This window comes from Erpetoichthys calabaricus, chromosome 7 (genome assembly GCF_900747795.2).
Source record: "Erpetoichthys calabaricus chromosome 7, fErpCal1.3, whole genome shotgun sequence".
Classification (NCBI taxonomy): domain Eukaryota; kingdom Metazoa; phylum Chordata; class Cladistia; order Polypteriformes; family Polypteridae; genus Erpetoichthys; species Erpetoichthys calabaricus.
The window spans coordinates 90579827-90592584 of NC_041400.2; positions in this window are offsets into that span (position 1 = coordinate 90579827).

Below are 12758 nucleotides of genomic sequence, written 5' to 3' on the forward strand. Positions count from 1 at the left end.
ATCTGTCACAAATTACTCCTGACACTCTTCTCCACCCATTCCACCCTGCCTGAACTCTCTTTTTCACTTCTCTTCCACAATGCCCATTACTCTGTACTGTTGATCCCAAGTATTTAAACTCATCCACCTTCGCCAACTCTACTCCCTGCATCCTCACCATTCCACTGACCTCCCTCTCATTTACACACATGTATTCTGTCTTGTTCCTACTGACCTTCATTCCTCTGCTCTCTAGAGCATATCTCCACCTCTCCAGGGTCTCCTCAACCTGCTCCCTACTATTGCTACAGATCACAATGTCATCAGCAAACATCATAGTCCGCAGGGACTCCTGTCTAATCTCGTCTGTCAACCTGTCCATCACCATTGCAAATAAGAAAGGGCTCAGAGCCGATCCCTGATGTAATCCCACCTCCAACTTGAATGCATCCGTCACTCCTACCACAGACATATCCTACCACAGACATACCATACCTCGTACATATCCTGTACAATTCTTATGTACTTCTCTGCCACTCCCGACTTCCTCATACAATACCACAGCTCCTCTTGAGGCACCCTGTCATTTGCTTTCTCCAAGTCCACAAAGACGCAATGCAACTCCTTCTGGCCTTCTCTAAATTTCTCCATCAGCATCCTCAGAGCAAACAATGCATCTGTGATGCTCTTTCTTGGCATGAAACCATACTGCTGCTCAGTTATCATCACCTCACTTCTTAACCTAGCTTCCACTACTCTTTCCCATAACTTCATGCTGTGGCTCATCAATTTTATTCCCCTGTAGTTACTACAGTCCTGCACATCCCCCTTATTCTTAAATATCGGCAACAGTACAATTCTTCTCCACTCCTCAGGCATCCTCTCACTTTCCAAGATTCCATTAAACAGTCTGGTTAAAAACTCCACTGCCATCTCTCCTAAACATCTCCATGCTTCCATAGGTATGTCATCTGGACCAACGGCCTTTCCATTTTTCATCCTCTTCATAGCTGTCCTTACTTCCTCCTTGCTAATCTATTGCACTCCCTGATTCACTATCTCCACATCATCCAACCTCTTCTCTCTCTCTCATTCTCTTCATTCATCAGCCTCTCAAAGTACTCTTTCCATCTTCTCAACACACTCTCCTCGCTTGTGAGTACATTTCCATCTTTATCCTTTATCACTCTAACCTGCTGCACATCTTTCCCAGCTCGGTCCCTCTGTCTAGCCAATCGGTACAAGTCTTTTTCTCCCTCCTTAGTGTCCAACCTCTCATACAACTCATCATATGCCTTTTCTTTAGCCTTTGCCACCTCTCTCTTCACCTTGTGCCGTATCTCCTTGTACTCTTGTCTACTTTCTGCATCTCTCTGACTATCCCACTTCTTCTTTCCCATCCTGTTCCTCTGTATACTCTCCTGTATTTCCTCATTCCATCACCAGGTTTCCTTTTCCTCCTTCCTCTTTCCAGATGTCACGCCAAGCACCCTTCTTGCTGTCACCCTTACTACATCTGCTGTAGTTTCCCAGCTGTCTGGTGACTCTTCACTACCACCCAGTGCCTGTCTCACCTCCTCCCTAAACTCAACCTTGCAGTCTTCCTTTTTCAACTTTTTCCATTTGATCCTTGGCTCTGCCCTCACTCTCTTCCTCTTCTTGATCTCCAACGTCATCATACAGACCACCATCCTATGTTGCTTAACTACACTTTCCCCTGCCACCACTTTGCAGTCTTCAATCTCCTTCAGATCAACTCTTTTGCATAGGATGTAATCTACCTGTGTGTATCTTCCTCCACTCCTGTACGTAACCCTATGTTCCTCCCTCTTCCTTAAAATACGTATTCACCACAGCCATGTCCATCCTTTTGGCAAAATCCACTATCCTCTGACCTTCTTCATTCCTCTCCTTGAAACCATACCTACCCCTCACCTCCTCGTCTCCACTGTTCACTTCACCAACATGCCCATTGAAATCCGCTCCAATCACCACTCTCTGTCCCTTGGGTACACTGTTCATCACTTCATGCAACTCACTCCAAAAATCTTCTTTCTCACCCATTGCACACCCAACTTGCGGTGCATATGCACTAACAACATTCATCATCACACCTCCAATTTCTAGCTTCATAATCATTACTCTGCCTGACACTCTTTTCACCTCCAAAACACTCGACATACTGTTCCTTCAGAATAACTCCTACCCCATTTCTCCTCCCATCCACACCATGATAGTACAATTTGAATCCACCTCCAATCCACCTGGCCTTACTCCCCTTCCATTTAGTCTCTTGCACGCACAATATATCAACCTTCCTTCTCTCCATCATATCTGCTAACTCTCTCCCCTTACCAGTCATACTGCCAACATTCAAAGTTCCTACCCTCAGTTCTACTCTCTTTACTTTCCTCCTCTCCTCCAGCCTCCAGACACGTCTCCCCCCTCTTCTTCTTCTTCTTCGGCCAACAGTAGCCCAATTTCCGCCAGCACCCTGTTGGCTAACAGTACTGGTGGCGGTTGTTGTTAACACAGGGCTGGACCGATCCAGTATGGAAATTTGTATTGTTGTCTGCATATTGATTTGGCAAAATTTTACACCAGATGCCCTTCCTGATATAACCCTCTCCATTTATCCGGGCTTGGGACCGGCATGAAGAAACACACTGGTTTGTGCATCCCCTGTGGCTGGGTTAGGAATATGTTAGATTATAAAGTCAGAATATTTTTATTGTGCGAGGCTATGTATATTGTAAATGGTTTTTCCTGTGAACAATATATTTTAAATCGTTTTATATGTTTAGTAGTTCTATAATGTTTAAGTTTAGCTTCTAGTCTTTATTTTCTGCACCACATTGTGGAGAGTAGTGTTGATAAGAGTATCGATAAGTATAAGTATCGATAAGCAGTATCAGTACTGATATCGGTATCAGTAAAATCTTAATGATACCCATCCCTAATCATAATTAGAAATTGTCTGAAAAATCTAGAATGCAGTGTACAAAAGAACTAATTGTATGTTATTTTTCATGTTCTACAAGTTAGTTCAAAGTTAATTAACTAGCCCGGCTGGACTCCTCCACCCATTACCAATGCATAACAAACGTTTTTCATACAGTTCTTTTAAATACATAATATTTACCTCCATCTTAAGGATATATTTTTATCTTGTAGATAGCTGAAAGATATTAAAAATGCTCAGTTTTATTCCTTTTTAGTAATTTCCCACTTAGCTGATATATTTAGTTCTGATTTTTTTTTCCAGGACACACATAGTTCGTATGTGAGGGGGATCCAGAGAACTGAGTGGAAAATCCATACATGGGGAATAATTAAATATTAAAAATGTATGCAGTACCAGTAGATTGACATTTTCCTTGATGTAATTGGTTTCAAATAACAATGGGGTTTACATCTAATGATGCTAGGCATTTTGACTTTTGTAGTACAGCTTTGAAAGCTGAGTTATTCTTTAATCTCCTTAGTGTTATATTTACCTCCAGAAAAAAATAGCCAGAAATGGTGAATTTTTTTCAACAAGAAACAAATGTCATTATGTGTAATTGAAAAATGTCAACTCCAGACTACCACAGCTCAAGGCTTAGTGACTTACATACTGTATTTCCAAAACATTGACATTGCTGCATTATGAACAGTGCTTAGTGAGTTAACATTTTCTTCTACTTCTACATGACATCACATTTTGCCTTTTTTTGCCTTGAAGTTACTCGCACCATGGTGAAGCTTCATGGGACCGAATTCACCATGCATATCATGTCATACAGTGCAGTATGCATCAGTTTCACTATCTGTGTCAATGTCTAATGACCAGTTCACACTGTCACAACTATCACTTGAATTCAATTTCAGTTTGTTCTAAAACTGGCTTCACAGATTCTCATTTATACATCATTGTTTATTGGTTGGATGCTCTGCTCCACTCATAAATATTGATGGGTTTACCTTAGAGTGGCAAAATGCATTGAAATATTCATGATTTTTTTGCAGCATAATGTTATTTCATCCACTACATGGCAACAGAGTACTGTCCTGAGAATTATTTGGGCTGATTTGGGATTCATTGTAATAATGTAGAATTCCAAGCCCGAGTCATTCTCAGAATTAACATCAAGAAGATTAAGAAATACGGTGCAGCACGGTGGCGCAGTGGTAGTGCTACTGACTCGCAGTAAGGAGACCTGGGTTTGCTTCCCGAGTCCTCTCTTTTGTGGAGTTTGTATGTTCTCCCCGTGTCTGCGTGGGTTTCATCTGGGTGCTACGGTTTCCTCCCACAGTCCAAAGACTTGCAGGTTAGGTGCATTGGCGATTCTAAATTGTCCCTAGTGTGTGCTTAGTGTGGGTGTGTGCCCTGTGGTGGGCTGGCGCCCTGCCCGGGATTTGTTCCTGTCTTGCGCCCTGTGTTGGCTGCAGCAGACCCCCGTGACCCTGTGTTAGGATATAGTGGGTTGGATAATGATGGATGGAAGATTAAGAAATATGATTTGAAGGACAAATATTAAAGTATTTCACATTTTCCATATATAACATACGCAATTGCATCTGCTTGCGTTAATAGTTACTGCATACAATTTATAAATATCAACAATATTCACACTGTACAGTGTTAACTGAAGTCTTTTGATTTTATGCTATTTTAGCTCTAATTGACAGAGGAGGACTCCTAATTCCTAATAACTGTTTAAGCCCCAAAGATATAGTGTTTACAGTTTACATTTAAACATGAGGACTTCATTTACAGTACATCTGTTTAGCCTAGTGTGTTACTGTAGGCTTCCTGAAGTATTTTTAGAACATAGTCTTTAATAGTGCACACAGTAAGCTAATAATTGTAAAATAACTGAGATAAACACATTCCTTTAACAAGTGAACTAAAGTTTTTTCATCAAAAGAGTATGATTCTTGGCTTTCAAACAAGATCACCTTACTCTAAATAGGAGCTGGATTGTCAGTCATTCTGTTGTAGTTAATTGTAAGCGGAGGGAAAGTTACACAGTCAAAATTACTAAGGGTAAAACAAGGAATCCGCTTGGCCAAATTCTTTTTATTTGTCGTTAGTTTTGTTCTGATAATAAATAATATACAGTATATTCAGTGCATTCATACAATAATACAACAGTGTCGAACCTGCTTAATCTAATTATGGGTTACGGTCTGATCATAGTTGCAGCAGCTTGCAGTGCAATGCAGGAACCAATTTTTGACAAGGTGTTAGTCCATCATTTGCTCCAATCATGCACACACTGAAATTTCAAATTTGGCATGGGGCCAATTTGGAATGCTAATTTTAACCTAACATACATACCCTTGATATCTTTCAGATGTGAATGGAAAACCAGAATATTCATGTGGACATAAGAGGAACAAGCAAGCTTCACACAGTGACCATTCCGTTCACATTCCTTTAATACATGTTATTCTCTCCATTCCCAAAAGCTAATATAAGGAGATATTAACCTTGTTTGTTCGTTCAGAACCAGCTTGTATTTCCTCCTCACCAGTCAATGTATTTCTTTCTTACCAGTGAGACAAAATTAGAGTTTATCTGACTCTTTAAAACTCATTCACAAATGGAAAAATAATTTTCTATAGTCAAATCAATGATTTTAAAATTAATACGAGGTACAACCAACAGGTAAGTAAAATACACTGAAAACTTATTGCAGAAAAATAGGAAGTAACAGTATAATTCACATATAAAAGAACAGACTTTTAGATTCAGCTTTGTTAGTACTGTTAACAAAAAAAAATAAAATAAATAAACAAATTATCCAAACAATGGAATTTCCTTTACCCATAATGGTATTTTTAAAAGTACAGATAACAACTACTAACTGATGGTATTTGTTATAGCATTGCAATCACAAACTGTCATCAAGTGGAGGTCACAAAGTTCAGATAAGTAATCAGAGAAGAAATTACATTGTTTTATTTGGTTCTCTTCGGGACACAACCACCTGTATTTTGTAACATATTTACTCTTTATGCAGAAATTGTGTTGAAAGTAGCATCCAAGCAAGATTCAATAAAGGTAATGCAGATAACTGCAGCTTCTGGGATAAAGAGATAGGGGCACTCTGTGGAAATTTTTAATGGTGGATTATGTTGCTATGTTTGCAGCTGAAACTTTGTATGCTGGCATACTCTTGCATAAGATTGGGATATATATGTGGATGAAATTATCAGTTGAGGTTGGAGATCCTTAATATCTAAGTGCCCCAAAATAAGCAGTTTTGCTTTTGAAATGGCAAAGTTAAATAATAAATCCAAACACTGATGTCACAAATGAAGTGAGCTTTTTCATGATCAAGGTGAAACCAAGAGTGATCTTTATTTTTTAAATGGGTATATCAAACACTAATGCCCGTATTAGTAAATGTGTGACATTGGTACACACATCATAAGTACTTGAGAAGCTGCATTTTAGTGCATTCATGAATGAAATGGCACAGCATCATTGATTAGGAGATACACATGTGGTTTCTGTGAGTGGAAAACTGAGGTGATAAATGAATGACAGAAATCACACATCACAAATGGCAGATACATTTTGTGTTTTTGTAAAACTCAATACAAATGAAGTACATGGCAATGCAAGCATTTCATAGACATTTGCATGTGTGAGAAAAAGACTTTAAAAATGGGAGACCAACTTGTTGAGCAAATAATCACTTGAGTGCAGGAGGAAGTCATACAAGGTTGTAGGCAAAGCAATTACAGAGTTGTACATAGAACTTTATTCTGATCCATTGTTTGCAGTTCATGATCTACCTGATAGCTGTGCTTTCTTTCATTATATGAGATTCGTTCACTTTGTGGTATACTAGCAAGAACTACTCATGTTCTTGTATAAACCATTATGTTATTCTAGATCCTTGTGTCATCATCTTTGCTTTTCATTATGCTGGGTTAGGTTCATTTTCACTGTTAAAGACCAGAACCAGGCACATATCTTTGTAAGAAAAGCATCTGCATGTTGTGAGAGTGTTAGTCTGAGGCCTGTAATTCTGGGTTGTTCCTATCTTTCAGCTAGTTTCTGTGGCATTTCAGAAATGCTTTATTATCAGCCCCTTAAAAAAACAGAATTGAAGTCAAAGAAACACAGGCAGAACGTAGAAAAGCAGTTGAGAATGCAGAGTCATTCATAGTGCATGTTACAGCCATTTCAATATTATTTTGAAGGTAAAATCGAGAATGAAAGGATTTAGACATCTAGTTCAAGAATGCTTAAGGGACCTTATAAAAGAAATATAAATTTGAACTAGGGCAAAATTTAGAATAAAGAGACAAGACTCAAGAACAGAACCATATTGAAGCAATCAATTGTAAGTGTATATATTTTTTTTTAAGTATCATGCATAAAAAATATATCGAACCCAGAGCAAGAAATTTAGAATACCAATTGAAGAATGGACACTTTAAAGAGTAGGAAGCGGGCAAGAAATTGGTGGTAGTTGTTGGGTGGGGGTCAGGTCATTAAAAAGAATTGTTGAACAGATCAGTTTTTTTTTTAAAATTGGAAGAAAATAATGAGCCATGGCATCTTAGAATGAGTTGGCAAACTTTATTTTTGGCAGGGTTAAGAAATTGGTTAATACTGCTTCACTAAGGGTACACTTATTGTGTTTTCCCTTATTGATTAACACAGAGAAATATTTTGCCCTGTCAACAGCGACGTGATTCCCTCTAGCAGTGGAGGTGATAAGGCCTGATCTCACAATGGACACCAAAACCAAATGATCTCCATTGCTTCTAGCAGCCCATTATTGCATCAAAGAGTAGAAAGTATTGTCTGAAAGCAGTCTTAAGTTTGTTTTGTGTAGTTTTTTTCATTTAAAACTGCACAGTAAGACTGTCTAGCAGTATTATCTAACATTTTTGTTAAACAAAATTATGAATAATTCAAATTATTAATATTTTTGAACATATGGTAGAATGTTTTTAATTGTAAGGTTTCACTGGCTATAAATTAATAAAAGAAAAACACATTTTGAACAATAAAATATACTTGAATGCCATATCTGCACAATTTTATTGGAGAGACAATCATTAATTGTATTAATAAATCCTTTTTTTTCAAAATGTGATCCCTTTAATTAATAGGATTCTGAAAGTAACCCATGTTTCTCCTTAAACTTGTGTTAATTCAGTTTTCTGTAGTTGCACTGTATATAAACAATCACAGCAATATTTGAAATTGTGGAAATGTATTCAAAAGAGCTTGTTTGCTTCAAGTTACTGTAGTATCTACTTGAAATAAAAGATTTTGGCAAAATAATATCTATGCTTAAGTAAACTGCTATACATTAGCTTTAGGAATACAGTCTGTAGTTCCTGGTGAATATATTGGTACTGTTTTTGTGAAATGCAATTTCTTTAGAATTTCTGTTTCCACAAAATTTTGGTGCATATTAATCAACAAATAAAAGAAAATTAGAAAAAAAATAACACTTTTTATAGTTGGAATTAAAAGGCTTAGAAAATAATCCTGCCATGTGATGGACTGGTTCTATAACTAGGGTAAGCTCCTGGAGTTTGTCTGGTGCTGCCAGAATGTACTCCCATCCTTTGCATCCCTGTAATTAAGTAAGCAGTCTCACTAAAATGATGATTTAAAAAAAATCTTAATACCCTTTAAATGTTAACATGAATGAAAGTGTTATCTAATTTTGTTTTATATTATTAAATAATCAATATTTTATTTTATTTCAGGTCCTTTCCATAGAAGATGTACTTTCAGAGTGAAAAAGGTCATCAAAGTGGGACCTGATGAGAAGGCAAGATGTTGGCATAGCTGTTGGTTTTGGGACCTGCTATGCCTACATACTGCCATCTTTCCTGTCCTCTCTCTGCTGAAAGTAACTTATTAAATCTTTATTAAATCAATTTCTATGGATATATCACAGACTCTGTACAAGTATTTCTAATTCAAGGGTTAGCCAAATGGTATCAATAGTGCTTTTTGCATTTTCTTCCTATGATTATCTGTACTGTTGGTGGTTAACAGTGCAGTAAACAGTGAAAATATTGATCCGTTTTGCTCTTTGTTCAATCTTTATTGTGTCTAGAACACTGCCAACTCACATTTGGCTAAAATAGCTGAATTGCTATATTGAGTTACTACTGCCAAAAGATTATTGGGAAAATTGCAGGGTGGTAACTTAGGAGTGTGTAAATTGGCAGAACAATATGTGTCCAACGTTCAAAGAGAAACATCCAAAACGCTGTGCTTAAGAATGAATGAATAAAGAATGTCCCATTATGCTTTTATTTTTTTAAGTGTCACAGGAGGCCCATTCTGAACAGCCATGTATACATCACCTTTAAAATAAGGGATCACTTTATTTTGTCTTTTTAAATGTCTATAAAAATTAATAAAGTAATTTTGATGGTAAGCTTTCAGAAGAACTATCTGGTAAATTATTACCATGGTCAAGGGCATTAGCCTGTTATGCATAGTAAGATGGGAAAGCAATTGGCAGAGGCACCAGTGCAGGAGAAAAAGCAAGTTTGCCTGTGTTATGCAAGGATATTAGGTTTCAGGTGCTAGGAATTCCCAGCCATCTGCTTAAGAGTAAGAGATGTAGCTCCGGATACTGGTAGAAGCTTGTGGTTCATCATGGGAGAAATGGGGTGGTAGTAATGATGGCTCTCATGCAAAAGTAGGGACCAGGGGTGACAAGTAGAGAACATGCAGGAGACATGAAAATGTACAAGGAGGTGGGAAAACCTTTAGATTACTATAGGTCAGACTCAGAATGGAAATAACTGTGCTGTCCATCTAATAAGACGGACAACTAAGATGATACTTTGTACATCAAACACTTTAAGAGCTTCTGGGTTGGTGCCTATATAGGAGTCTGTCAACCACTAAAGTGATTTAAGCCCATTTATAAATCTAAAGGACTGACATTATCTAACAGAAATGTGAAGAGAGAGGATCCTCACATTTTTAATAATTTATTGGTGGGATAGGTGAAGGATGCCTAAAGCATGGCATGTGGTTTAAAGAAAAGTAGTGTCCAATGTATGACTTAAAGAATGCTAATGGATAATTTGTGATGTGCTGCTCAACAAAAGGATGATGCCAAAAGTAAACTTGAGAAAGGTAGATATCCAATCATTTGGTGTCATTGAATACTGGCTCTCATTGTGGTGCTCAGTGAATAATATAGCCCAGTCAATGATGTATGACTGAATGGAGATGCCCAATTCCTAATGTAGAGTTTAGCATGATCTCTGACTTGTGAGTTACACCAGCATACCAATGAACTGAAGTACTGTATCTCTGAATTACACCAGTCAAACTTCTGGTAAGTCAATATCCTAACCTCTTTTTTTAGTTATTTTTTGATATAGTATTACAAGCTTCCAGCCTGGTGAAATTTTAGAAAAGAAAAGGGTACAGAGACAAGGAAGGTTCATAATTTGAAAGAGGAATCCATGTTGGCAAACAGTGCTTACAAGTAGATGTTTTGGTTAAGAGCCACTAGAGGGCACTGTGTTCTATAGTTTTAAACTGAGCCATAGAATGACTTCATGAACACTGAAAAGGGAATTCACTGAGAAATGGCCAGGAGAACTCCCCCAGAATGTCTGGTACAGCTGAAACTATATAACAAAGAGCAGGAAAGACGAGAGTAACCATGGCAACTTCAAAATATGATATGGCGCTCAAGGACACAGAGATTAAAAATGCCAATGTGAACTATAAGCTCCAGAACATTCAGGGACATTCTTTTCCACAATCGTCATTTTGGTGGAAATAAACCAGGGTTATAGAGATGTCTCTATCAGCATCTATGGATTGTTGCTACAGTGTTAAAATGTTTTTGCTGGGGTTCTGTCACAGCTCAAGAATAATGAACACATTGTGCCTCGACTGGCTCACCTACATTGTCCATTGTCAGTCTATATGATGTTGTATTATATTCAAAATTCTGCTACTGAGTTATAAACATCTAAATTTTAACACCCCAAATTAGCTTTCATCACTTGTCTCATACCCATGTGGGAAATCCTACTGAGATTCTCTGAAGCTGTCCAAATTATTATTCCAAACACTTATGGCTACTGCTTATTTAGCTTTGCAGCACATACAACTGGAAATCTCACCAAAGTCTGTGATGCTTCAAGAGTCATCATATTCAAATTATCTTAACTCACCTTTTCTTTCTTGCATTTTATTTGTCCACTCAGAGTTTTAATGTTATTCCATGTATCTGTTCATGTTTGTTTTGAAAGTCTGTGTTATATTGCTACATTTTGATTCTTGTTCCAGGCTTTATTTTATGCACTACTGAACTCTCCCTCAACATCCAGTTTCAAAATATCAGGGGGCACAATTGTAATGTTTGTTTGATATATACAGTGGATGCAGAAAGTATTTAGATGACTTCACTTTCTGTTCACTCTCTGCCGTTTTTACCCAACAATCTATACTCAATAACACTTAATGGCAATGTGAAAAGAAGATTTCAGAAAGGTCTGCAATTTTATTAAAAATTTAAATTTAAAAAATTAAAAATGTCAGCATTGCCACAAGGATCTGTTAGAGCAGGGGTTCTGAGGTCTGTGGACCCCTAGAGGGTCCATGAATTGGTTTCAGGGGGTCCGTGAGGGTCAGATAAAATTTAACATTTATATTCACTATACAGCCTGGTACTGTTGATTTAGAGTACAGTAGATGTAGTAGTAGCAGTAGTAGTAATGGTAGTATAAAATGTAATAGTAGTAGATCTGTTTTAATTTGCACAAGAGGATTGTATTTCATAATTATAATGAGTGGTCATTACTTTTTGCATAAACAAAGTGTTTTTTTAGATTGTTTACTTTAAAGTTTAATAATACTTTGTGTATGTCATATATTTATGACACAATCAAATCTTGATAAAGTACAGTATATTCATTGCATGCAAAGTTGTGTTTATGTGAATATTTCTGGGGAAGGGTCCAAATTTTTCATCAAATTCTTAAAGGGGTCCGTGACTAAAAAAAGGTTAAGAATCACTGTGTTAGAGTGTATGTGACTTAAGTTACATTATCAGTTCTGGCTTGTGGAACCTGGTGTTGCTGACTTGCTGTGCCTGCAGATTTTTATAACTTTGTAACCCAGTGTGTTCTAGACAAGAAAACATGCCCTCTGGAGGAACAGTTGTGTGAAGTGTCACTATCCGCACGTACACAATACACAGCGATAGACAAATGATCAGACATTGCATAGCAAGAAATCGGCCAGACTCTGGGCAAAGGTGACGTTTTGGGGGATTTCAGGGGATTCTGTAACCACACAGTGTTGTGCACTGCTGCACATCAAACTCTTGAACTATAACTAGTGCAGGGTGTGCATCCTCTATATGCAACCGTATTTGCAGCTGCCTGTGCCCTGTGCTTTTAGGAAGAGCCATAGAAAGATCTTGCAGTCTTGGTACTGTCCAGAATCCATCCATTCATAATCCATTTTAATTAGATTATGCCATATTGTAATTTTGGCACTTGATGTTCTTCTGGGTCACAGCACAGACAGTTACAGCAGGGGAATGTCATAAAATGTAACCCTCTAAAGATAAGGAGGAACACACTCAGGGGATTTTACTTCTGAAGGCCTTCAATTTAGCTGCCAGCATGCCCAGTGCAAGGAGCACTGGAGAGAAGAAAGAGTTAAGGAATATAACTCTAGGACAAGTAAGATGTGAAGTTCAAAGGGCACAACGGTCCTCATGATTTCAGACAAAAGAGAGAAAAAAACACAAAACCACTGA